Source organism: Magallana gigas, chromosome 4, assembly GCF_963853765.1.
Source record: "Magallana gigas chromosome 4, xbMagGiga1.1, whole genome shotgun sequence".
NCBI classification, from domain to species: Eukaryota; Metazoa; Mollusca; class Bivalvia; order Ostreida; family Ostreidae; genus Magallana; species Magallana gigas.
In genome coordinates this window covers 20,628,438-20,651,870 of record NC_088856.1, presented here as the reverse complement: position 1 = coordinate 20,651,870, position 23,433 = coordinate 20,628,438, and the positions used below count along the sequence as shown (strand labels likewise).

The following is a 23,433-nucleotide window of genomic DNA, read 5'->3' as shown; positions in this document are numbered from 1 at the left end:
TGTCCCCATTATGGATCTAGCGGGCTGGCCCCTAAAATATTCAGTCATTTCAATCTCAAATTTTAACAACAATTTTAGATGGGTGTAATAATAAAAAAATTTAGTATTCGTGGGACCTTTTGAATGAACTCAAGAAAAAGGGGCTGACCCCTTAAATTAGAGGCCAAGAGACTCGTAAAGTCTTTTACACATACCTTAAAACAATCAAGATTCTGTTTAGCATTATAGAAACAAAGTTGTTAATCGTAACAATATTAGTTTGTTTAACTCATTGCCACACCCATTTAAGACGTAATTAGGGGTTTTACAGGACTAAAACCTTAAATCTTTAATGTGCTGTATGTAAAAAAGAAAAACACTTTGTCATGCATTTGAAAGGATATTAACAATCGTATACATTATCTGAAAGGTAAAGGTTGAGTTGAAATTCTGAAATTTCATTTTTTAATCGTATCGTTTAAAAAATTGAACGGAAGACCTACTCGTTACTCGTAACGAGATCGTATCTAGTTGAGGTCTTCCGTTGGAAACGGAAGACCTTATTGTTTTTGCTTTGTTTCTTTTCCTCTATTATCAAGGTCTTCCGTTTCCAACGGAAGACCTTATTGTTATTGCTTTGTTTCTTTTCCTCTATTATTATTATTCTTTTTTTTTTCTCCCACGTTTTCTCAAAAATGCTTCAGCCGATTTTGATAAAACTTTCAGATCTTGTTCATGACAAAATTTGTAAGAAAAGTAGATGGGATTTTTTTGGTCATCACTTCCGGTACCGAGATATTAAAGATTTTATGTTTTTGCTTGTTCAGCTTTTTTCTCCAAAAGTTTTTAAGATAGAACTTTTAAATTTTGAGGGATGGTAGAAAGTGTCCAGCCGCAGTGTACTACGCTGATCCGAACGTCAGTTGTCACTTCCGGTTGTCACCGGAAGGAAACAAAAAAAGGTCATTTTTTAACTTTTTTGTTTTGAAATTTTTTTTGGTTAATATTTGATAGAGACACATAAATAACTTCAGAATATGAAATCCGTTTTAAAATCAATCAACGCATTCTCGAGATTTTAGGCTTCAAAGTCTTGAAGCGAGCGTCCGTGTAGCTCAGTCGATAAGGTGGTGGACTTGTGTAAAGGCGACCCGGGTTCAGTTCCCAAGTGTCGAACTTTTTTTCTTTCTTAATTGAGGTTTGTTTAAAGATTTTATCTTTAAAATGATAGATTTTAATGTTTTCCGTTTTATATTTATTGTAAAAAAGAATAATAGCAGCTTTTTTTTATTACAAATAGATAGCTTGTTTATGTCAGCAGTTCGCTAAATTTAAACGCTCGTCGCATCGCAGGCATCAAAGACGTGCCGCCGAAGTACCCCTGCAGTACGCTGGGTTGCTTTGTCGGCATCAAAGAAATGACTCCATCTCAATGACACACACAATATTTAGCAATGCACCCATGTTTAAGTATGTATTCTACATGACCTTAAAAGGCGGACTGATTAGTATTTATTAACATACATAGATATACGCATGCATGTATTTAAATGTGTTTATTGACATATGTTGCTGATATACTGATTCCCTAAACACTATAAAAAACTAGAAAATACCCCCTCTCTCTCTCTCTCTCACTCTTTCTCTCTCTCTCTCTCTCTCTCTCTCTCTCTCTCTCTCTCTCTCTCTCTCTCTCTCTCTCTCTCTCTCTCTCTCTAAAATACAAATGTTTTAGCATTTAAATTAGAACTAGTTCAGGTAACATGCAGTCAATTGGATAGAGGCTAAATGTACATTGGCGTCCAAAAATTATATATGTATATATTTCAAGTTACGGGATAATGTCTATGGATTCAAATAATTGGAAATTCATTGTTTAATGATTGTCTTCTTACTGATTGGAAGTCAACGCTAAAAAGTCATTTTTATTAAAGACGGTATACTTTTTCTTCTTTTTTTTTTGTGCATGTCTATATACTGAAACAAATCTGTTGCCTGTCTCGGATTAAGAAAAACCTCCGACGTTTATACACGTAACTATACAAACGAACGGGTGACTGCGACAAGGTTTGAAAACTGACAACCCGTTTATGAGTGTTTGAGCCGAAGAATAAACAGATGTAAAAAAAAAAATCAAGTTACATCTTTCAATCAACGCTTATACATTGTTCTAACATCTGTATTTTATTTAGAAATTGTGTAATATGTGATATTTAGAATTTAATATTCTACGTTTAATATAGAAGTCACCGACTGACCCCCCCCCCCTCCCAATTCATAAAATCATTTAGTTTTTCTGGCCCGATTTTATTTGATCTTTAATCTTGGGCCTTTAATTTCAACCAAGTACCATTCTAGATTACTGTACTAATTACCAGACCAAGTCGTTCATTATTAACAAAGTTATGAAGTTTTTGGCATTTGAGTTTCAATTGTCGTGTTTGATATGTACTGTAAAAAAAATTCTAACTCCCAAGCCCTTAACTCAGTCCTAATGAAAATTCGTGAAAATGAACCATTCTTATTGTCTGTTATTTAAATATGCAGCGGATTTAACAATTAAGACAAATTCCTGAGATTAAACGGCGCTTATTGCCTATACGTGGAAATTGAATTTACACAGTACACGCACCGACCCCCCCCCCCCTTCCTATTCACAAAATCATTTGGTTTTTCTGGCCTGATTTTACTGGATCTTTCATCTTGAACCTTTATTTTCAACCTAGTTCAATTTTAGATTACTGTACTAATGACCATACCTATCCTTTCATTTTTAAGAGAGTTATGAATTTTTGGGCATTTGAGTTTCGATTGGCGTGCTTGTAGGCATGTACTGTAGAAAAACATTCGAACTCCCGAACTCCTTACTCAATCCTAATGACATTTTGTGTAAATGTACCTCGGACTCCATTCTTATTGTCTGCAAAATATGCAGCGGATTGAATAATTAAGACGAAATTCCTGAGATCAAACGGCGGGTATAGCCTGTACGTGGACTTAAAATTCACACAGTACAAGGAATGTAAGCAGCCGCGTAATATTTCTGTTGCATGTATATTTCTTGTTTTCCGTTTAGTCTGTATCTACGATAGCGTGTGGACTACTTATGAATGTTAGAACTGTGGAAATTACTGTCATCAAATTGTTACCGAATAAATTTACGTGTTACTGATTTCGTTATTTCTACATTTATGAAGATTTTATCAATCCTGCTGAAATAGAACAGCCAAACATAATAGTGATCGACACGAAAAAAAAAATTCCCAACACTGAAATACATGGGTAAAATGCATCAGTCATTGTTTTAGGACCTCCCCTAATTGTTGTTAACCGAATCCGAGATCCACACCTCAAAATTCTATTTTCGATTTATTTAAGCCGCAAATCAAGCTCTGGTCTTTTCACCCCACCCCCCCCCCACCCCTCCAGACACTGAATGACATCGCACTGTTACCAAACCTGAATAGTCAGACATTTGACACGTAGTTTTTATTATCTCATACAAAAACTCAGCTCCTCTCCCGGGCGGAAACGCTCCAAATTCAAAGACAAATTCAGGAATTATTTCCAGTCAGCCATGTTTTGAGACACCTGCAAAGGCTGTGTTTTCTAATCTTGCCGGAGCCAAGACTTGTTCTTTCTCTCTATTTCTTTCTCTCCTTTTTATTTAATTTTCTAACTAAAATATTCAACATAAAAGGATTGTTGGACTGTAGTACAAGTTGAAAAACACTCTTCAATTAAGATTTAGACAAAAACAGTCTTTCATTTTTAGGGTCTTCCGTCTTCAGCGGAAGACCCTTATATTCTTATTGTTATTAGGGTCTTCCGTTTACAAAGTTTTTTTTTCTTCCGTTTCTTTTTATTACAGGTCATTAGACCTGTTATTAGGTCAAAACACCTCTTATTTGATATGAAATAAAAGTGGGCTGGTCCTTCATATTAGGGATCCAACGGGGTGTATAATCCTTCATCCATCGCTCTTTTAGATCACATCTGCATTTCCTTGATGAAGATAAAAGGCAAGGTCATTTCCTCTTCTAAAAATCAGACGGAAGACCTCCTCGTTGCTCGCAACGAGATCGTGTCTAGTTAAGGTCTTCCGTTGGAAACGGAAGACCTTATTGTTTTTGCTTTGTTTCTTTTCCTCTATTATTATCATTATTAATTTTTTTTTCTGTCACGTTTTCTCAAAAACGCTTCAGCCGATTTTCATGAAACTTTCAGATCTTATTTATGACAAAATTTGTAGAAAAATTACACGAGATTTTTTTTGGTCGTCACTTCCGGTACCGAGATATTAAAGATTTTATGTTTTTGCTTGTTCACGATTTTTCTCAAAAAGTATTCAAGATAGGACTTTCAAATTTTCAGAGAATGTAGAGAGTGAACGGCCGCAGTGCCCTTAGCATATCCAAACGTCCGCCGCCACTTCCGGTGGTCACGGGAAGGAAATGAAAAACCTTAATTTTTCACGTTTTTGGATTTGATTTTTCTTTATTTTTTCATTCGACAGAGACGCTCTGAAAACTTCTGAATATGAAATTCGTTTTAAAATCGATCCACAAATTCTTGAGATTTTGGACTCCAAAATTCTGAAGCGAGGGTCCGCGTAGCTCAGTCGTTAGAGTGGTGGACTTGTGCCCAGGTGACCCGGGTTCAGTCCCTGAGTGCCGAATCTTTTTCTCTATTATTTGTGTTTTGATTAATGGTTTTATCTTTAAAATGATGGATTTGAATGTGTTCCGTTTTATTTTTGTCATAAATAAAAAAAAAGCGGCTTTTTTCAGTACAAATATAGAGCTCTTTTCTGTCAGCAGCTCTCTAAATCCGACGCTCGTTGCATCGCCAGCATCAAAGACATGCCGCCGAAGTGCCCCTGCAGTTCGACCGCATTAGAGTTCGCTGGGTCGCTTTGCCGGCATCAAAGAAATGCCGCCATCTCAATGACTGTATGCACACAACATTTAGCAATGCAACCACGTTATTCTATTCGGCTTAAAAAGGAGGACTGCTTAGTATTTAATCCCATATATAGATACACATGCATGTATACATGCGTTTATTAACCTAGGTTCCTTATATATTGATTTCCTGAACATTATAAAACACTATGTAATCTCTCTCTCTCTCTCTCTCTCTCTCTCTCTCTCTCTCTCTCTCTCTCTCTCTCTCTCTCGTACAAATGTTTTAGAACTAGTACAGGTAACATGGAGTAAAGTGGATAGAAGCTAAATGAACATTGGCGTCCAAAAATTATACATATTTTATATCAAGTTACGGGATAATGTCTATGGATTCAAATAATTTTAAATGCATTGTTTAATGATTGTCTTCTTACTGATTGGAAGTCAACGCTAAAAAGTCATTTTTATTACAGATGGTGTACTTTTTCCTTTTTTTTGTGCATGTCTATATACTGATACAAATATGTTGCCTGTCGGGATTAAGAAAAACCTCCGAAGTTAATACACGTAACTATACAAACGAACGGGTGACTGCGACAAGGTTTAAAAACTGACCACCCGTTTATGAGTGTTTGAGCCTAAGAATAAATAGATGTAAAAAAAAAAACAATAGCTACATCTTTCAAACAACGCTTATACATTGTTCAAACATATGTATTTAATTTAGAAATTGTGTAATATGTGTTATTCAGAATTTAATATTCTACGTTTAATATAGAAGTCACCGACCGACCCCCCCCCCCCCCCTCCCAATTCAAAAAATCATTTTGTTTTTCTGGCCCGATTTTACTTGGTTTTTGATCTTGGGCCTTTAATTTCAACTAATTAAGACCCTACTTTTCTTATTGTTATTAGGGTCTTCCGTTTACAAAGGCAGACCCTCTTTTTTTCTTTTTATTACAGGTCATTAGACATGTTATAAGGTCAAAAGACCTCTTATTTAATTTGAGATAAAATGGGGTTGGTCCCTCAAATTAGGGATCCAACGGGGTGTATAATACTTCATCCATCGCTCTTTTAGATCACATCTGCATTTCCTGATATGTTTCGTTGATGAAGATAAAAGGCAAGGTCATTTCCTCTTCTAGAAATCGGACGGAAGACCTCCTCGTTGCTCGCAACGAGATCGTGTCTAGTTATTATTATTCTTTTTATTTTTTTTCCAACTCAAATATTTCAAAAACGCTTGCATCGATTGCTTTAAAATTTACAGGTTTTATGTGTTACTAAAAGATCTCTATGATATGAAAAAATTATTTGATGACGTCATCAAATTCGTCAGATATTGACGTTTTTCACGTTTGAAAAAGTGATTTTGTCCGGAGCTTTTCTCATTTTTGACTGGAGAAAAAGCTTTGAGATTTACAGAGAAGATAGACCTACCTTTTTACTAATGTAAGGCCGGAAACTAAATATGGACACTTCCGGTCGAAACCGGAAGCAAAACCAATTTTTTTGGAAATTCATGTTTTTCAATTTTAAAAATTAAACAAACGTATCTGACGGTAATTTTCATGCTGATTACGAAACTGAAACCCGTTTTTAGATCGGACGATTCATTACAGAGATATTGGGGTTTAAAAATTGATTTTTCCGGAAATTTTGATTCCGTGTTCTTGGTTTAAAAAATAGCGTAATGTTCATTGTGAAATTAACTCGTACGAAAAATAATTGTTAAGTCGTACTCGAACACATTCGGATTGTTTTTGTTAAGTCGTTCTTGAAATCAAAAAGATTTTTGTTAATTCGTACTTAAAATAATTCGGATTTTGTTAAGTCGTACCAGGAATAATTCGATTTTTTTTATCTTTTCATTTTAGTTACTATTGTTATTGGTTTAAGAGCTCTGCTTCTTACAAGAACTTCCAGCTTTGCTTCCTACATTAACGGATGACCCACTCGTTGCTTTGCAACGAGCTTTGCTCTAGTTATTACTATTTTTCCCCACAAATTTTGTGCACGCGATTTCTCGAAAACTATTCGACCGATTTCAATCATTTTTTCGCAGAAGATGGGACTTAAAAACTTCATATGTATGTAAACTTCATACGTTTTTTGAGATTTTTTCTGTCGTCACTTCCGGTACCGATTTATCGGCCATTTTGCACATTTTCACGACCTATTTTGTGCAGAGCTGATCTCAGAATTTATCAGAGATATGACTATGACATTTCAGGATAGGTAGTCTATAGTTTGAAGTTGTGCACTATTATGTTGTTTTACGCCAGTGGAGCCATTTCTTGGAGCTCGCCTGGGCTCGAAAATTGAGTACGAATTTTCATTCAAAATTTTCATACGTTTTCATCTGTATCTTTTTATCAGTTGATATTTTGTTAAGACATATAGAACAAAAGTAGTAGATAATTCAACGTTCTTTCCAACAAAATCAAGAAAAAGGGGCTGGCCTTAAATTAGGGGCCAACACACTCGTAAACTCTATTAAAAATAACTTAAAAATAATCAAAATTTTGTAATGCAATATAAAAGCAAAGTTGTTGATCAGGTAAAATCATTGACGTAATTAGGGATTTTAAGGGGACAAAGTACTTAAACTTTGATGGAATTTATCTAGAGAAGGAGACATATTTTCTTAGGCAATGTAGAAAAGAAAATGTTTGCATCGATGATTCTAATCGATTCCACTAATCAAAACTCTAAAGTCTGTCCCCATTAAGGATCTAGAGGGCTGGCCCCTAAAATATTCAATCATTTGTATCTCAAAAATGAACAACAATTTAAGATGGGAGTAAGAACAAAAAATGTAGTATTCGTGAGACATTTCGATTGAACTCAAGAAAAAGGGGCTGGCCCCTTAAATGAGGGGCCAAGACACTCGTAAACTGTATTACAGATAACTTGAAAACAATCAAGATTTCAAATATCTTTGGTACCTAGCCTTTTTACAAAATTGATACCAGCGAGATTTTAGTCACTGAAAGTGATTGAGACACAAACTTTTATAAATGATAGACAATCGATTGAAGATATATTTAACGGGTTTTCTTTTGTCAACCGTCACTTCCGGTACTCACCAGAAGAGTTCAAACAATTCATTTTTTTCACAAGTTTAACTGATTATCTTTGGTGTTTCATCTTCAATGATTAACAGTGGTGTACACTAAACAAATGTATAAAAAAAACCTAGCTTTTATTTTCATAAACCTCTTTTGTTCGTCCGTTTTCGGTCTCGAGACAAACAACCTAGATTCACCAAGATCGCAGATTTGGCAGAGAATATCGATATTTCATCGTATCATATGAAAACAAAATCGGACGGAAGACCTACTCGTTACTCGTAACGAGATCTAGTTAAGGTCTTCCGTTTCCAACGGAAGACCTTATAGTGATTGTAATGTTTCTTATTAAGGTCTTCCGTTTCCAACGGAAGACCTTATAGTGATTGTAATGTTTCTTATTATTATTAAGGTCTTCCGTTACAACGGAAGACCTTCTAGTGATTGTAATGTTTTTTATTATTAAGGTCTTCCGTTTCCAACGGAAGACCTTATTGTTATTCTTCGGTTTCTTTTTCCCTATTATTTTTATTCTTTTTTTTTCTTCCCATTTTTGTGCACGCGATTTCTCAGAAACGGCTCAACCAATCTCCATCAAATTTTCAGATGTGATAGATAGTGGTCTGAACCTGATAGCAAATTTTTTGCATTGATGACGTCACATCCGTTTTTGAGATATTGAGATTTTTCTAATTTTTATATGGGTATTTTGTCTGCGGCCGTTCTCCTAAACTATAAGAGATTTTGAGCTCAAATTTCTACAGTTGGTAAAGGAAAGATTGAAGTTTTGCATGATTGTTGTTTTGTATGTTTAGCACGATTGGCGCCAAAGCTCGCTATGGCTCGAAAATTGACAATAAAAAAGCGTCGTTAATTTTTGTGCTTTTCTCTCTTTATCTCTTTTCTGGAAAATATTTTGTTAAAACATGTAATGTAAAAAAAGTTTATATTTACACGATCTTTCAGCTGATATCAAGAAAAAGGGGCTGGCCCCTCAAATTAGGGCCCTAAAGGGCTCTTAAATCTTTTACCCGTAACTCTTTACCAAGGGATATTTTGTAATAGATTAAAGAAGCAAATATGTTTATCTCAATGTTATGTATTCAAGCAATGTAATGATTTTATTATGTGTTACGTAATTAAGGGTTTTTGGGGGCCAAAACTCCAAAGTTGTGATCACCCATATCTCAGAAAGGAAAAATATTTTGTAATGCAGTACAGAAGAAAAGTTGTTCCAAATGATGTTCTTAACAAAATGCAACCGTCAAAATTTCGTTAAACGGCCCCTAAAAGGAGATAAGGGACCGGCCCCTAAAACCTTCTTTCTCATATATCTCCAAAGCGGTAACGAATTTCTAAACACTTGTTGAACAAAATGTGTTCAGAATTAACTGACCTTTTATTTGATATCAAGAAAAAGGGGCTGGCCCCTCAAATTAGGGGACCAAAGGGCTCTAAAGTCTTTAATCTGTAGCCCTTTACTGAGAGATATTTTGTGAAATGTTATAGAAGCAAATGTGTTTATCTCAATGTTATGTATTCAAGCAATGTAATGATTTTATCATGTATTACGTAATTAAGGGTTTTTAGGGGCAAGAAGTCCAAAATTTTGATCATCCATATCTCAGAAACGAAAAATATTTTGTAATGCAATACAGAAGAAAAGTTGTTCAAAATGATGTTCTCAACAAAATGCAACCGTCAAAATTTCGTTAAACGGCCCCTAAAAGGAGATAAGGGACCGGCCCCTAAAACCTTCTTTCTCATATATCTCCAAAGCGGTAACGAATTTCTAAACACTTGTTGAACAAAATGTGTTCAGAATTAACTGACCTTTTATTTGATATCAAGAAAAAGGGGCTGGCCCCTCAAATTAGGGGACCAAAGGGCTCTAAAGTCTTTAATCTGTAGCCCTTTACTGAGAGATATTTTGTGAAATGTTATAGAAGCAAATATGTTTATCTCACAGTTACAGTGCTGCTATCCTGAAAGTTGACAAGGATAGGATAGGATAGGATGCAGGATGCACGATACATGATAGAAATATAAAAGTTAAGTTCTATCCTATCCTATCCTATCCTATCCTGCATCCTGTAGCCAATCAGATTCGAGTATAAATTTCAGAGTTATTTTGCGAAACGAAAATTGGCTTAACAATGTATTTTCAATGTCAATTTAATACGTTTTACATGTTAAACCATTTAAGAATAATTATTATATCAAGAAAGCGGTGCATAACATTGATGCGCGCTACAATGTCGGCGCTACATCTTTGTCAATTCGTACGCAAGTACGGGAGTTACTGCGAGAGTTCGATGCAACATTTGACAACGTCAGAAATAGATTTCTGTTTTTACTTCATTGAAAGTCTGCAAATCAATAAAAGCTGGAATTTATAAACGGCCAATTCGGCATTTTAAAAGATAAACATGTATACAAGAAACAGACATTGCTTCACGTTTCAAATAATTTCTTCGATGCCCAATAAAAGGGACGCATATTTCTGTCCGATATTAACATGAACATATCGAATTAATAAATGTTAGCTAGCTATAAATGCTTCAGAATTTATACTTAAAAAATAACTCCGAGTATTTTAACCATAAACGATATAAACTTCCTAAAGGAATTATTTATTTCCAGATCGTGTTTACATTTATCGCCGAACGAATCGCTCGAATAATGATAATTATGCTCAGTTATATGTGATAAGAAAAGCAATTGATAAAAATATGTGACTAAACAGTTCCTCAATAAGTGCATCGAAGTTATTTATCTGTTTTTTAAGCATAAATAATATAAAATCAAAAATCGAATCGCTTACTTGTTTGTTTACGTTATTCTGTCCATCCCGCGTACGATTTAATTTTACCGTAGCACAGGTAAGTAAGTTACCCCGCTCGAAGAATCTTCGGTTTTAAATTTAATTATTCATTTTGAGTACTACATTAATTGATAAAACCATTTCATTCTTAAATTTCGTTTCATTTAACTTGCATTCCTATATTTTGAAGGTATGGGATAGGATAGGATAGGATAGAGCTTTTTTGCAGGATAGGATGCAGGATACAGGATATAGGATAGGATAGGATAGTTTTGTCAACTTTCACGATAGCAGCACTGTATGTATCCAAGCATTGTAATGATTTTTTTATGTGTTACGTAATTAGGGGCTTTTAGGGGCCAAAAGTCCAAAATTTCGATCACCCATATCTCAGAAAGGAAAAATATTTTGAAATGCAGTACAAAAGAAAAGTTGTTCAAAATGATGTTCTTAACAAAATGCAACCGTCAAAATTTCGTTATAAACGGCCCCTATGATGAGATAAGGGATCGGCCCATAAAACCTTCTTTCTCATATATCTCTAGAACGGTAACGAATTTCTTGCTGACACAATGTGTCCAGAATTCAATGTCCTTTCATTTGAATTCAAGAAAAAGGGACTGACCCCTTAAATTAGGGGATCAAAGAGCTCTAAAATCTTTTATCTATAGCCCTTTAGTAAGATCCATTTTGTGAAAGGTTATTAAAGCTAGATTAGCTTAATTGAAAGAAATGCAAGTATTTAAAAGAGCAAGAGAACTTATAAAGATCGATACAATAAAACATTAGTACTTCACTCCTTTCTCCATAACATGTTTTGTTGTCGAAAATCAAAGTCGATGATGTCTTATTTCATTCTAAAAATCGAACGGAAGACCTCCTCGTTGCTCGCAACGAGATCGTGTCTAGTTATTATTATTATTATTTTTTTCCCAGTTTTTGTCCACAAGATATCTCAGAGATGGCTGGATAGATTTACTTGAAATTTTCAGGATTGATAGAAAATAATCATATCTCTAGGCGATTTTTTCATTTTTTGAAAATTCCTTTCCTGTCGTCCGTTTCCTGTCCCGCGACAAAAAGCTTGTCACATCGAGATCTCAGAAACGATAAAGATTTGAACACCCAAACTTTGAGGGATGATAGACCTATAGTTGTAGATGTGTTTAAACATTTTTGTTTTGTTCGGCGTAACTTCCGGTCGTCACCGGAAGCTCTTCAAATTTTTTTGTTTTTACGTATTTAATTTATTTTCCATAGAATAAAGATATTAGTATAGATCCTTTTATATGCCATCTATACAATGTTGAATAAACAAAAAAAATCTACTTCCGGTGAGATATCTTGATTATCTCAGGAAGCTTTTTTAAAACATATTTTGTACCCGCAAGTTCTCAGGTACTGTACGTGATCAAGACACGAAACTTTTACTAAACATAGACATTTGATTGAAGATGTGTTTAAACAGTTTCATTTTGTCTTCCGTCACTTCCGGTCCACAGCGGAAGAGTTCAAACAAATCAAACTGTTTATCCGTTAAACTGTTTTAATTTGATAGTTTTAGCTACTTCGATGAATAATAATGTAAAAGAGGAAAGTAACAAGATATAAAAAATTTAAATTTCATTAAGCACTTCCGTTTGTCCGTTTCCTGTCCCAAGACAAAAAACCTTATATCGACGAGATCTCAAAAACGGTAACGTTTTCAACAACCAAACTTTGTGGGATTATAGACCTGTGTATGGACACGTGTTAACACTGTTTTATTTCATCCGGCGTAACTTCCGGTCTTCACAGGAAGTATACCCAATTTTGATATTTTTAAAAATATTTTGGTTATTTAGCGTATAAGTAACATTTTAGCTATAGAAATACAAAAAGTCATCTACACATGGTAAAAAAATGTTCTACTTCCGGTGAGACATCTCATATATCTCAGATAGCCTTCTTTTTTAAAAACAAAGAATAAATAAGATCTCAGAAACTATGATAGATCAAGACACAAAACTTATACATATTAAATTCATTTTCTGTTTACAATATAACTGGATTTCTTGTGCATATTAATACATGAGGTACGGAAGACCTTTCTGTTGCTATAGCAACAAGAGTCTAGTTAAGGTCTTCCGTTTCCAACGGAAGACCTTATAGTGATTGTAATGTTTCTTATTATTAAGGTCTTCCGTTTCCAACGGAAGACCTTATAGTGATTGTTAGGTTTTTTCTTTCTTTCTTATTATTATTATTTTTTTCCCCTTTTTCTCTCGTGAATTTCTCAGAGATGTCTTGATGGATTTTTATAAAATTTTCAGGAATGACAGAAAATAAAAAGATCTAGAGAATTTTAATTAAAAATGTTCTGAATTCATTTCCGGTCGTCCGTTTCCTGTCCCGCGACAAAAAGCTTGTCACCTCGAGATCTAAAAAACGGTAAAGACTTAAACATTCAAACTTTGTGGGATGATAGACCTATAGCTGTAGATGTGTTTAAACACTTTTGTTTTGTTCGTCCAAACTTCCGGTCGTCACCGGAAGCACTTCAAAAATAATTATTTTTACGCATCAAATTTTTTGTCAATAGAATAAATATATAAGAATAAATCTATACATAGGAAATCTCTGCGATGTAATATCAACAAAATTTTTTTACTTCCGGTGAGATATCTCAATTATCTCAGGTAGCTTTTCTAAAACACATTTTGTACCCGCGAGATCTCAGAAACTATAAGCGATCAAGACACGAAACTTTCATGGATGATAGACATTTGATTGAAGATGTGTTTAACCGGTTTCATTTTGTCTTCCGTCACTTCCGGTCCATACCGGAAGAGTTAAAAAAATCGAGCTCTTTATCAGTTTAACTGTTTTCCTTTTATATATTTTAGTTAGATAAATGAAAAATAATGTACAAAAGGCAAGTTTACAAGAAATATTGAATACAATTTACATTGAACACTTCCGTTTGCCCGTTTCCTGTCCAGAGACCAAAAACCTTATTTCGACGAGATCTCAAAAACAGTAACGACTTGAACAACCAAACTTTGTGGGATGATAGACCTATGTATGTACATGTGTTAACACTATTTTGTTTTATCCGGCGTAACTTCCGGTCGTCACAGGAAGTACACCCAATTTTGATATTTTTAAAAATATTTTGGTTATTTAGCATTGAAGTAACATTTTAGCTATAGAAATACAAAAAGTCATCTACACATGGTAAAAAAAAGATCTACTTCCGGTGAGACATCTCAAATATCTCAGGTAGCCTTCTTTTTTAAAAACAAAGTACCCACAAGAAACTGTGATAGATCAAGACTTATATAGATATTGGACATTGATTGAACATGTGTTTAACGGGTTTCATTGGGTCCTACGTCACTTCCGGTTAATACTTGAAATGTTCAAAAGCAATAGAACTTTTTTTAAAACTTTTAACTTTTTTAAAAACATTTTACTCAATGTGATGAACAGTAACGTATGTATGTAAACGAACTAACATATCTACTTTCCGTTTTTTTAAATCACTGCCGTTTGTTCGTTTCCGGACCCTAGATTTTTTCAACGAGATATTATAACTAACGAAAACTTGAACATCCAAACTTTGAGGAAAGACAAAATGTACATATATCCATTTTCTGTTTACAAGATAACTGGATTTTTTGTGCAGATTAATACATGAGGAACGGAAGACCTTTTTGTTGCTATAGCAACAAGAGTCTAGTTATTATTATTATTATTTTTTTTGTCCGTTTTTTGACCAGAAGATTTCTCAGAGATGGCTGGATGGATTTTCTTGAAATTTTCAGGACTGACAGAAAATTATAATATCTCCAGGCGTTTTTTTCATTTTTTCAAAATTCACTTCCTGTCGTCCGTTTCCTGTCCCGCGACAAAAAGCTATGGACAATGAGATCTCAGAAACGATAAAGACTTGAACATCCAAACTTTGAGGGATGATAGACCTATAGTTGTAGATGTGTTTAAACTATTTTTTTTTGTTCGTCGTAACTTCCGGTCGTCACCGGAAGCTCTTCAAAAATTATGCTTTTACGCATTTAATATATTTCTCGGAGAATTGAAATATAAGTATAAATGCTTACATATGTCATTTATCCGATGATTAATAAACATAAAAATTCTACTTCCGGTGAGATATCTCAAATATCTCATGAAGCCTTTTTTAAAGTAAATGTTTGAACCCCGAGATCTCAGAAACTGTAAGTGATCAAAACACGAAACTTACAGGGATGATAGACATTTGATAGAAGATGTGTTTAATAGTTTTTATTTGGTCGACCGTCACTTCCGGTCCACACAGGAAGAGTTCAAACAAATCAAGTTTTTTAAAAGTTTCACTCGATTTTTCAGAGATGCATGGATGGATTTTCTTGAAATTTATAGGACTGATAGAGAACGAAAATATCTCTAGGCGTTTTTTTCATTTTTTCAAAATTCCCTTCCTGTCGTCCGTTTCCTGTCCCGCGATAAAAAGCTATGGACAATGAGATCTCAGAAACGATAAAGACTTGAACATCCAAACTTTGAGGGATGATGGACCTATAGCTGTAGATGTGTTTAAACTATTTTGTTTTGTTCGTCGTAACTTCCGGTCGTCACCGGAAGCACTTCAAAAATTATGCTTTTACGCATTTTATTTGTTTAACACTGAAATGATATAAAGGTATAAACGCTTTCATATGTCATCTATCCGATGATTAATAAACAAAAAAAAATACTTCCGGTGAGATATCTCAAATATCTCAGGTAGTCTTTTTAAAACAAATATTATGACAGCGAAGTCTCATAAACTGTAAGTGACCAAGACACAAAACTTACACGGATGATAGACATTTGATAGAAGATGTGTTTAACCGTTTTTATTTTGTCAACCGTCACTTCCGGTCCACACCGGAAGAGTTCAAACAATTCATGTTGTTTCAGAGATTTACTGCTTCTGTTTGACAAAGTAAGACAAATTGATAGTCAATTAAGTCCTGTTGTCTAATGGTTATGAAATACAGAGAGAAGCAATGTCTTACAGTTAAATTGATACATGTATATCAAAACGGAAGACCTTTTTGTTGCTTTTGCAACAAGAGTCTAGTTAAGGTCTTCCGTTTCCAACGGAAGACCTTATTGTTTTCGTACTGTTTCTTATTATTATTATTATTATTTTTTTTTCCAAATTTTGTGCACGCGATTTCTCGAAAACTATTCGACCGATTTTCAACATTTTTTCACAGATGATGAGTCATCATCTGAATTTTATATGTTTTTGAAATTTTTGTTGTCGTCACTTCCGGTACCGATTTATCGACCATTTTGTAGTTTTTTACGACCTATTTTGTGCAGAGCTGATCTCAGAAACTATCAGAGATATGACTATGAAATTTTCAGGATAGGTAGTCTATAGTCTGAAGTTGTGCTATATTATGTTGTTTTACGCCAGTGACGCCATTTCTTGGAGCTCGCCTGGACACGAAAATTGAGTACGAATTTTCATTCAAAATTTTCAAACGTTTTGATCTGTATCTTTTTATCAGTTGATATTTTGTTAAGATATATATAACAAAAGTGATAGATAATCATAAGTTCTTTCCAACGAAATCAAGAAAAAGGGGCTGGCCCCTTTTTTTAGGGGACAAGGCACTCGTAAACTCTATTACAAATAACTTTAAAACGATAAAGATTTTGTAATGCATTATAGAAGCAAAGTTGTTGATCGTACTAATATCTATAAGAAAAAATTATTGCCACGCCCATTTATTACGTAATTAGGGAGTTTTAGGGGCCAAAGTACTTAAACTTTGACGAAAAATATTTAGAGAAGTATACATATTTTGTTAGACATCATAGAAGAGAAAATGTTTGAATAAATGATTTAAATTAATTCCACTTATGAAAACACGAATTTCTGTCCCTATTAAGGATCTAGAGGGCTGGCCCCTAAAATATTCAATCATTTGTATCTCAAAAATGATCAACAATTTTACATGGGTTTAAGAACAAAAAATGTTAGTATTCTTAAGACCTTTTCAAAGAAATCAAGAAAAAGGGGCTGGCCCCTTTTTTTAGGGGCCAAGGCACTCGTTAACTCTATTACAAATAACTTAAAAACGATAAAGATTTTGTAATGCATTATAGAAGCAAAGTTGTTGATCGTACCAATATCTATTAGAAAAAATCATTGCCACGCCCATTTATTACGTAATTAGGGATTTTTAGGGGCCAAAGTACTTAAACGTTGACGAAAAATAACTAGAGAAGTATACATATTTTGTTAGACATCAAAGAAGAGAAAATGTTTGATTAAATGATTTAAATTGATTCTACTTATCAAAACACGAATTTCTGTCCCCATTAAGGATCTAGAGGGCTGGCCCATAAAATATTCAATCATTTGTATATCAAAAGTGATCATCAATTTTAGATGGATGTAAGAACCAAAAATGTTAGTATTCATGAGACCTTTCGTATAAAATCAAGAAAAAGGGGCTGGCCCCTTAAATTAGGGACCAATAGACTCCTAAACTCTATTACTCATATGTTAAAAATGATCAAGATTTTGTAATGCATTATAAAAACAAAGTAGTTGATCGCAGCAATATCAGATTGTAAAACTCATTTCCGAACCCATTGATGACGTATTTAGAGATTTTAGGGGACTAAAATCTTAAATCTTTAATGTGCTGTATGTTTAAAAGCAAAACTCTTTGTTAAGCATTTTAAAGGATATTGACAATCGTATACATTATCTAAAAGGAAGTGGTTGAGGGAGAATTCTGAAATTTCATTGATATTTTAATCGAATAGTTTAAAAAATTGAACGGAAGACCTACTCGTTACTCGTAACGAGATCGTATCTAGTTATTATTATTTTTTTTTTTCCTTTTTTTGTCCACAAGATTTCTCAAAGATGGCTGGATGGATTTTCTCGAAATTTTCAGGACTGATAGAAAATGATAATATCTCTAGGCGTTTTTTTCATTTTTTCAAAATTCACTTCCTGTCGTCCGTTTCCTGTCCCGCGTCAAAAAGCTATGGACAATAAGATCTCAGAAACGATAAAGACTTGAACCTCCAAACTTTGAGGGATGATAGACCTTTAGTTGTAGATGTGTTTAAACTATTTTGTTTTGTTCGTCGTAACTTCCGGTCGTCACCGGAAGCACTTCAAAAATTATGCTTTTACGCATTAAATATATTTCACGGAGAATTGAAATATAAGTATAAATGCTTTCATATGTCATCTTTTCGATGCTAACTAAACATAAACAATCTACTTCCGGTGAGATATCTCAAATATCTCATGTGGCCTTTTAACAAACAAATGTTTGAACCGCGAGATCTCAGAAACTGTAAGTGATCAAGACACGAAACTTACATGGATGATAGATATTTGATAGAAGATGTGTTTAATCGTTCTTATTTTGTCAACCGTCACTTGCGGTCCACAAAGGAAGAGTTCAAACAAATCAAGTTTTTTTTAAAGTTTACCAAAATTTCTCAGAGATGGCTGGATAGATTTTCTTGAAATTTTTAGGACTGATAGAGAACGATGATATCTCCAGGCGCTTTTTTTTTCATTTTTTCAAAATTCACTTCCTGTTGTCCGTTTCCTGTCCCGCAACAAAAAGCTATGGACAATGAGATCTCAGAAACGATGAAGACTTGAACATCCAAACTTTGAGGGATGATAGACCTATAGCTGTAGATGTGTTTAAACTATTTTGTTTTGTTCGTCGTAACTTCCGGTCGTCACCGGAAGCACTTAAAAAATTATGTTTTTACGCATTTCATTTGTTTAACACAGAATTGATATAAAGGTATAAACGCTTTCATATGTCATCTATCCGATGATTAATAAACAAAAAAAAATTACTTCAGGTGAGATATCTCAAATATCTCAGGTACTCTTTTTAAAACAAATATTATGACAGCGAGATCTCGTAAACTGTAAGTGACCAAGACACAAAACTTACACGGATGATAGACATTTGATAGAAGATGTGTTCAACCGTTTTTATTTTGTCAACCGTCACTTCCGGTCCACACCGAAAGAGTTCAAACAATCCGTGTTGTTTAAGAGATTTACTGTTTTTGTTTGACAAAGTAAGACAAATTGATAGTCAATAAAGTCCTGTTGTCTAATGGTTATGAAATATTGAGAGAAGCAATGTCTCACAGTTAAATTGATACATGTATATCAAAACAGAAGACCTTTTTGTTGCTTTTGCATCAAGAGTCTAGTTATTAGGGTCTTCCGTTTTCAACGGAAGACCCTCTTGTTATTCTATTGTTTTTTTTAGGGTCTTCCGTTTCCAACGGAAGACCCTCTTGTTATTCTTCGGTTTCTTTTTCATTATTATTAGGGTCTTCCGTTTCCAACGGAAGACCCTCTTGTTATTCTATTGTTTCTTTTTATTATTATTAGGGTCTTCCGTTTTCAACGGAAGACCCTCTTGTTATTCTATTGTTTTTTTTTATTATTATTATTCTTCTTGTTTTTCCTTCTGACTTCTTTTTTGCTTTATATCTCAAAAACTATTCAACCGATTTGCAAGAAATTTTCAGAGATTATGTTAAATAGTTGTCCCTTGAAGATTTTTAACTTTCAGTCATTAAGTCACTTCCGTTTTCTAGTTACGTCATTTTTAAAAATTTCAAAAAGTGATTTTGTCCAGGACTTTTCTCGTAAACGGTTGTTTATAAAGACTTGAAATTCTCTGTGATTGTAAATCTGCGGATTTACTTATGGCAAATTTACAAAAAAAAATATTTTGTAACTTCCGGTCGAAACCGGAAGTGATTCTAATTTTTCGGAATTTTCATTTTTTTGAGCGAATAATAAAATTATATGCATGTTGTAGAGTTTGCAAAGCTAAATGCAAAACTAAAATTCGTTTTCAAATCGGATGATGCATTTCAGAGATATCGGGGTTTAAAAATTGATCTTTCCGGAAATTTTGATTCCGTGTTTTTGGTTTTAAAAATAGTGCATATTTCACACTGAAAGTAATTTCTACTGAAAACAATTCGTACTGATAATTAAACTATATATAAAACACAAAATTATATGCATATTGTAGAGTTTGCAAAGCTTAATACAAAACTGAAATTCTTTTTCAAATCGGATGATGCATTGCAGAGATATCGGGGTTTAAATATTGATTTTTCCGGAAATTTTGATTCCGTGTTCTTGGTTTAAAAAATAGTGTAAAATTCACACTGAAAGTAACTCCTGCTGAAAACAATTCGTGCAGGTCATAAAACCGGACTCTGTTTTTTAATAGTTAATTAAAGTGTTTATCGATACAATTTAGTTATTTCGATCGATAATTACGTTGTTAGTTTTTATTAGTCTTATTAGTTTTAATCGAAATAATCATCGTACGATTCCCCATTTCAACTCGCCATGTTTTGACTGCGAACAAACAGCTGATAGCGGTGTGTCTACATTTTAAAAAAAAGCAAGGCCTGCAAGACGTCGATAGTGGAAATTTCAGCTCAACTAACGTATGACAGATTATAAAGGTATGTTTCAATACAGGATATGTCGTATTTACTTTTTCTTTTCAGAGTATTTGCACTTAGTCTTTTCAATCTAATCCGAGATTCCTCTGACTCTAACCTCCGCTTTTGAAGTACGTCACAATATAAAAGCGGGCGTTAGAGTCAGCGGAATCTCGGAATATTATCTGTCCAGTGTATTTTCACGGTAGCTGCAGAACTGTAGCTCTCCGGGAAAAAATAATGACAGACCGGAGAGCTACAGGGCCACCCATTGAAAAAATTGTACATGTATATTTATTGCGCAGAAAAACGTGCGCTAGTTTTGGACTGATTTACCTTATTTATACGCAAATTCTGTGAAAACAATTAGTACCATTAAATTCTTCATGCAATTTACTACTGATATCGCCTCTTTATTTGCCTCAGACTTTCTCCGAAACACGCTACCGACCTCGGGAAATCAAGTATGTTGAATTTACATCGAGATCGAGAGTCGCCATTTTTACATGTAAACAAAGTGGACCACATGAATTTACGGGACTGGTGATGGTGTTTAAAAGACTATCCGAGGCAAGTGAAGAAAGGATATCAGTAGTAAATTGCATGAAGAATTTAAAATTAAAAGCGGTGGGAGTCCTAAAGTACACAAGAATAGAATGTTGTAATTAGAGTGCATGTATGCATGATGATAACTTTACCAGGTTGAGACCACTCTCCCAAATGGGATATAATAGCCCGTTTGGGATATAATAGCCCAAATGGGATATAAATTTTAAGTGCAAAAAAATATTTTTTTTTATTTTAAAATTTTTGAAATAATTCCGCATTAATGTGAATAAAACGCAACAACTTTTGGTTAAGAAGTTTTTCTTTATTTCTATAGTTTGTAAGATTGATCCCCAAGAAGTTTTGGATAAACTGAGGGATCAATCTCAGTAATTGTACAGCTACAGAAAAAGTTGTTTACCAAAAGTTGTTGTATTTCATCTATTCTAATGCGGATTTATATCAAAAATTTCAAAATCAAAATTTTTTATTTTTTGCACTTAAAATTTATATCCCATTTGGGCTATTATATCCCAAACGGGCTATTATATCCCATTTGGGAGAGTGGTCCCAACCTGTTTACCCAAATATTTAAATATAGCAGATCTTTACAATATCGCCTTCACTGAATTTATAAATTAAAAAACTCAGGCTTGTGTTTAATTAAATAAATATATTTGACAAAGTAAATATTCAATCTAATTAAAATTAGACCTTTTGTCTCGCTCTCTATATGGTTATTGCTTGTGTAACAGGCATGTAAAACAGAGTGCGAGATGAAAAGTCTCAAATTTCATATTATATCAAGCTCAGAATTTAGGTCAATGTTCCATGATATCTATTAAACAGTCTTCTCAAGATATAAGTATTTCACAGAATCATTGTAATTTGAGAGATTAGATTATCTTTTATACATATTGATTCATTTTAGGTAAGCTTTACATGCATATCACATCTACATAGTATGTAAATAATTTTTACTGCATGTGCCTCAGATCTCTCTCTGTCTCTCTCTCTCTCTCTCTCTCTCTCTCTCTCTCTCTCTCTCTCTCTCTCTCTCTTTTAATCTTGGCAAAGACTCATGAAACTGTCAGAGGGCATCTTAATTTTATGACAAAAATATCTCGATCTTGTAAAAGAAATCCAAAGTGCATTGAATTTTAAAATGGGCATGTATTATTAATCCCTCATTTTTATGCGCATTATACATAGTATTGTTTTTAAAACATGTAATTCGTAAGAAAAAAAACCCTCGCTAAATTTATTCGCAATAAACCCCAGTAGAATTGACAAAACATGGTATACACGTAGCAGAAGCTTATACTTTGACACTGTTTGGATTGGTAATATTCCTTTGTAGTTTATGAATTGAAATATTGCTGTCGCTTTTCAAGTAAAACAAACTCTCTCGCTCACTCCTGCTCTCGCTCTCTCTCAATCTGATATGTCTATACCCAAGAAATTATTTTAATGTTATGATATTATGACTTGATATGCACATTTTTGTTTTTGTACTGGCTAAATGTTAATGTCATATATTTGGATATGTCATACTTATAACACTGCATGGTCAGTGTATTTTTTCCAAAAATATTATGTATATGTTAATGTAAACACAGCTATTACAAGTACATGTATGTTAACACAGCTAATTTATTTTTTTTTTATTTCAGCTTAAAGCAGACTCTTGTTACCACATGGCTTTTACCTGTTGATTCTTGTGGTTTCAGCTCTTGAGGTTAACCTGTCACCTCTACCCACATGCATATTCCTTGTGTTCTACAGACTATCTACCGGTAATTCAAATTAAATCGGATAATGCATGAACAATAATGGAACTTTAAGAAAGCATCATGTCCTATTGTGGTTTGTTCATGTTTGATAAGAAATTATGAAAAACAAAATTAAGGCTGTTTAAAGAAATATAATTGTTGTGAAAATTTGTTTTTCAATAAAAGTATGCAATTATGTTTCCTTCATTTTTTATTTTATAAAGATATTTAGATGTGTTTACATAGTTGAAAAATCACCCAAACTCTTTCCAATTTTCTCCATAAGATTACATGTAGGATATGTAAATGTACATTTGACTTTTGAATAACACCAGCAATGATAATTACTTTTGAAATGAGCAAGAAACAATCTATTTTCATCCCTTTAAGGTATATATGCATAAAAAAAGTAGAAAAAAACATGTCAAATTTGAACATTTTTAATGGAATTCTCCGCCGCCTCCAGCTACCCGGGTGTGTTTGAATTTAATTTTATATAAGGCAGATGTTGAACTTGTTGATCTTACTGTTTTATCATGGTTAAAAAGAGACTAGAAACCAGAATAGATTAGATATTTAATAAATATGATTGTTAACTTACTTTTTTTCATGGAAAAAAGAAATCACATGCAGGAATACTTGTCTATTTAATTATTAAAATGCTACAAATCATTCAAGAAACATAACAAGATCAAATTTTAGTATCATTGATGATTGTTTTCAAATATGTGTGAGAAATGACTCATAGAAATTGCCACAAGTTTCAGAAAATTAGGTAAAAGATTTCAAACCATGACTTTTTATGAAAATCAAAAGAT

At 33.5% G+C, this 23,433-nt stretch overlaps 1 long non-coding RNA gene across 1 annotated transcript; it reads left to right on the top strand.

Annotated features, from left to right (window-relative positions):
* Positions 1-19,213: 19,213 nt before the first annotated feature.
* LOC136274542 (uncharacterized) lies at positions 19,214-22,813 on the top strand. Its single transcript, XR_010712952.1, has 2 exons — positions 19,214-20,318; positions 22,517-22,813. It is a non-coding gene; the product is annotated as an uncharacterized lncRNA (long non-coding RNA).
* The last annotated feature ends 620 nt before the right edge of the window (positions 22,814-23,433 follow it).